General features: G+C 50.3%; 1 pseudogene; it reads right to left on the minus strand.

The window, feature by feature from the left end:
* Positions 1 to 2,608: 2,608 nt before the first annotated feature.
* On the minus strand, positions 2,609 to 2,746 carry LOC111524355 (annotated as a pseudogene).
* Between the last annotated feature and the right edge of the window lie 2,462 nt (positions 2,747 to 5,208).

The following is a 5,208-nucleotide window of genomic DNA, read 5'->3' on the forward strand; positions in this document are numbered from 1 at the left end:
CCCCGCACCCCCCTGCACCCTCACCTCCCCGCACCCCCTGCACCCTCACTTCCATTTTTGACTGTTCCCAAGGACTTCTAATTCTTCTTTTCATGAGAAACTCAGTCCTGAAGTTCCTGGTGTCTTGAAGATGCCTCTAGAAAATCAGCTTCTAGGCCAGGCACGGTGGCTCACACCTGTAATCCCAGCACTTTGGGAGGCCGAGGCGGGCGGACCACCTGAAGTCAGGAGTTCAAGACCAGCCTGGCCAACATGGTGAAACCCTGTCTCTACAAAAATACAAAAATTAGCCAGGCGTGGTAGTGTGCGCCTGTAATCCCAGCTACTCAGGAGTCTGAGATGGCAGAATCGCTTGAACCTGGGAGGCGGAGGTTGCAGTGAGCTGACCGAGATCATGCCATTGCATTCCAGCCTGAGCAACAGAGTGAGACTGTCTCAAAAAAAAAAAAAAAAAAAAAAAGAAAAAAAAAAAAAAAGAAAGAAAGAAAAGAAATGAGAAGAAAAGAAAAGAAAAGGAAAAATCAGCTTCCACCTGGGCGTGAAGTTGGGCAGAGGAGAAGGGGCCACTGGGGCAGGGAAGAGACAGATGTTGGATTTTAGAGGATCCAGTAAAGGACGCTCCTCTTCACCATCTAAGTTTGAAAGTGACTGAGAGAGACATACAACAGTTAGACAGAGAGAGATCAAAATATTTTCCTGTGACTTAAGAGCAATGGCCAAGTTGGCTTCCTGCTATCCTACCCTTGAACTTGACATTCACCCACTGAAAATGCCCAGTCCCTGGCTCAGTGGGGATACCAGAGGCTAACTGCCAGGCAGCAACAGACCAATAAAGGCTTTCAAAAGAGATGGCACGCTGGGCTGGGCATGCCCAGGAGCTCCTCGCAGGCTTGGCCATCAGGTAAGTCACTTCTCCGCAGGGGAGAAGGAGGGAGTGAGCACACGGCGTTGCTGTAATTCAATGGACACTTCCCCATGGACACCATGATGTCAGGGAGGGAGGGGAGGAAGGAAAGGCGGTGCTCAGAGGGGAGGAAAGCTGTGACCTGAGATGCCATTGCCTGGTTAATGTTTTTGGCAAGTCCTGGATGGGGCAGGAGCTGGAAGAGGAAGCTGAGGCCACAGGAAACCATCAGAACCCGGGACTATGCCAAGAACTTATCTACTTTAAAACAACCTTTGACTGGATGCGATAGCTCATGCCTGTAACCCCCACTTTGGGAGGCCAAGGCAGGCAGATCGCTTCATGTCAGGAGTTCAAGACCAGCCTGACCAACATAGTGAAACCCTGTCTCTACTAAAAATGCAAAAACTAGCTGGGCATGGTGGCACGCACCTGTAGTCCCAGCTACTCGGGAGGCTAAGGCAGGAGAATGGCTTGAACCCAGGAGGTGGAGGTTGCAGTGAGCCAAGATTTCACCACTGAACTCCAGCTTTGGTGACAGAGCGAGACTGCATCTCAAAAACAGTAGAATAAAATAAAATAACTTTTATTATCAGCAAAGCTGTGTAGGGGTGGAAAGGTGTGCTAACTTGCCTCATTCATCATAAAGGTCATGGCTGCCAGTCCTATAACAAAAGACTGGTTAACAAGAGGAAAGCATAACAATTTTTTTTTTTTTTTTTTTTTGAGACAGAGTCTTGCTCTGTCACCCAGGCTGGAGTGCAGTGGCATGATCTCCTCTCACTGCAAGCTCCGCCTCCCAGGTTCATGTTATTCTCCTACCTCAGCCTCCTGAGTAGCTGGGACTACAGGTGCCCGCCACCACGCCCGGCTAATTTTTTGTATTTTTAGTAGAGATGGGGTTTCACCGTGTTAGCCAGGATGGTCTGGATCTCCTGACTTAGTGATCCACTGGCCTCGGCCTCCCAAAGTGCTGGGATTGCAGGGGTGAGCCACCATGCCCGGCCGTAACAGATTTATTTAATCCAAGTTTTACAAGGCACAGGAAACTCAGAATGAAGACCCAAAGATCCAGGGAAATCTGTCTATTTTTATGCTTAGATTCTATGCAAAGCAGACAGCCATGTAGGAGGGTGATTGGACAAAAGGGCATGATTCATGGGAATAGACTGAGTGGGGACACCCAGGAAGGCCCGTCTATTGAGATAGCTCTTGGCCTCTCTGTGCAGGGGAGAAGGGAGAGAGTGACCCTTTCTAGGTTCTATGGCTTGCTTTAGGGAAGAGGGGTTCTAGTTTCTATGACTGGGGAAAAAGAATTCTGGTGTCTGTGGCTTCCTCTGGGGGCGAAACAGGGGCAGGAGACAGGAGGGTGGGAGAATGTTAGAGAGAGACCTGGCGTTTGAGATCTTCCAATTTCCTTTAGTCCAAAGTACTCAGGCTGCCATAGCACCATACTTTGAAGTATCATTCTCTGAGCCCCAGCAGCTGTGCATGTACATCGTACAAAGTCAGAACTTGCCAATGAGCAAAAACAAGAAAACAAAACCGCTCTATTCCTACCACCCAGGGAGTGTCCTCATTTTCTATCCTCCCATATCTCTTCAAGATTTTTTTTTTTTTTTTTAAGACAGAATCTTTTCTGTCATCCAGCCTGGAGTACAATGGTGCGATTCTGGCTCACTGAAACCTCCACCTCCCAGGCTCAAGCAATTCTCCTGCCTCAGCTTCCCAAGTAGCTGGGATTACAGGCACACGCCACCACGCCCAGCTAACTTTTGTATTTTCTTAAACTGATAAGAACAGATACTACACTTGATCTTAGCCAAAAGGCCGAGAAGCGATTTTTTTTGGTATTTTTTCAGTAGAGACAGGTTTCACTATGTTGGCCAGGCTGGTCTCCAACTCTTGACCTCAACTGATCAGCCCGCCTCAACCTCCCAAAGTGCTGGGATTACAGGCATGAGCCATTGCGCCTGGCCCTGAATCTCTTTTTATGCCTATGTAATTTTTTTTTTTCTTTCAGAAGCAGGGTCTCACTATGTTGCCCAGGCTAGTCTCAAACTCCTGGGCTCAAGCGATCTGCCTGCCTCAGCTTTCCAAAATGTTGGGATGACAGGCATGAGCCTCGGCGCCCAGCCCTGCATATGTAATTTTTTGTGTTTTGTTTGTTTGTTTGTTTTGAGACAGAGTCTCGCTCTGTTGCCCAGGCTAGAGTGCAGTGGCGCAATCTTGGCTCACTGAAACCTCTGCTTCCCAGGTGCCAGTGATTCTCCTGCCTCTACCTCCCTAGTAGCTGGGACTACAGGCTCCTGCCATCATGCCCAGCTAATTTTTGTATTTTAGTAGAGACGGGGTTTTACCGTGTTGGCCAAGCTGGTCTTGAACTGCTGACCTCAAGTGATCCACCCGCCTCAGCCTCCCAGAGTGCTGGGATTACAGGCGTGAGCCACTGCACCTAGCCATATGTAATTTTTTAAATCAAAATGAGATCATGCTGTCCTTGTCAGTTAACTCAGCCTCTCCCTGTCAATACATCTCCATCTTATCTAACGCTCAGCCCACATCCAAATTCTCTCATTGCTCCCAAAATGTCCTGTATGCTGGCTCCTGAAAATGGGAGTGCAGTCAAGAACTCTGCAAAGCCTCTGGTTGGATGCCCTTAAGTCTCTTTTAGTCTGGCAAGTCCTTTTTTATGACAATGACATGTCATAAAACTGGACTAGTAGTTTGCAAAATGCTTCACCTTCAGGGTTTATTGTGTTGTTTTTCTCTTGTTTCGTTTATTCCTTAGTCTCCTGTATTTCTGGTAAACTGGAAATTATTGGACCCATGTTATTAGGCATTTTGGGTAAAAAGACACGGTGGGTGATGGTGGTATGCGACGCTGCGTGACATCAGAATCACCCTCACATCACGAGTGATACTGAGCTTAGGGAGATGGTTTCCTACAGGACTGGATTGGAGGCCCCTGTGAGTTCCTTGCTCTTATTTTACAGACATGGAAACGCAGGACCCGAGAGCAGCCTTCTGGAGCACAAGCCTTTGCAGTTTATAGAGGGTTTTCTTGAACCTGCAGGGGCTTCTCCACAGGCCCAAGATGCAGGAGTTTTGATTTCTTTTTTCTTTTCTTTCTTTTTTTTTTTTTTTTTTTCCGAGATGGAGTTTCGCTCTTGCTGCCCAGGTTGGAGTGCAGTGGTGCGATCTTGGCTCACAGAAACCTCCGCCTCCGGGGTTCAAGCGATTCTCCTGCCTCAGCCTCCTGAGTAGCTGGGATTACAGGCATACATCACCACACCCGGCTAATTTTGTATTTTTAGTAGAGATGGCGTTTCTCCATGTTGGTCAGGCTGGTCTCGAACACCCAACCTCAGGTGATCTGCCCACCTCGGCCTCCCAAAGTGTTGGGATTACAGGCGTGAGCCACTGTGCCTGGCCGAGGAGTTTTGATTTCTCTGTTAAGGAAATTGACACTCCTAGGGGTGAAGGGACCAGAGCTGGGACATGCTTTCCATTTCCGCTGTGCCAGGCCCCGGGCCTCTGCCTGACCTTCTGCATCAGGAGAGGCCTAGTGTATCTGGCTCTTGGGTGCTCAGGGCCTGCTGTGGCTCCAGGGAAGCCCAGCACCTGTCCTTGCCTTTCAGAGGGATGGGCCTTCACTCTGGGCCAGGGGGCGGGGAGGGGACACAGCTGTCTGGGTCTCCGAATCTGCTGGCTCAGCAGGTCTCATGTTTCCCTCTGAGAGGGATGCAGCCTTTTTGCAGGCAGCAGAGGACACAGTGGGAGGCTCTGGGGCTCCGAAGGTGGTCCCGGTTTTGTCTGTCCTGCTGCTCCCTGGTTCTGCTGCCTGACTCGGGAGTACACTGAGTCTTAGACAGCCTGGAAGGCAACTAGCCCTGGACACACAGCCAGATATGGCAGAGCTGGTTGTGCCCAAACGATATGGCTTGACTTCACTCGCAACCCAGGGCAGCTTCCATTGTGCCCCAGCCCCGCAAACCAACCTGGGGGAGGTCCCCTCTGGCCAGCCAGTCCCCAGTCCAGTTAGAAACCGGGTGAAGTGGCCGGGCGCGGTGGCTCAAGCCTGTAATCCCAGCACTTTGGGAGGCCGAGACGGGCGGATCACGAGGTCAGGAGATCGAGACCATCCTGGCTAACACGGTGAAACCCCGTCTCTACTAAAAATACAAAAACTAGCTGGGCGAGGTGGCGGGCGCCTGTAGTCTCAGCTACTCGGGAGGCTGAGGCAGGAGAATGGCATAAACCCGGGAGGCGGAGCTTGCAGTGAGCTGAGATCCGGCCACTGC

The sequence above is a fragment of the Piliocolobus tephrosceles genome, chromosome 13 (assembly GCF_002776525.5).
Source record: "Piliocolobus tephrosceles isolate RC106 chromosome 13, ASM277652v3, whole genome shotgun sequence".
NCBI classification, from domain to species: Eukaryota; Metazoa; Chordata; class Mammalia; order Primates; family Cercopithecidae; genus Piliocolobus; species Piliocolobus tephrosceles.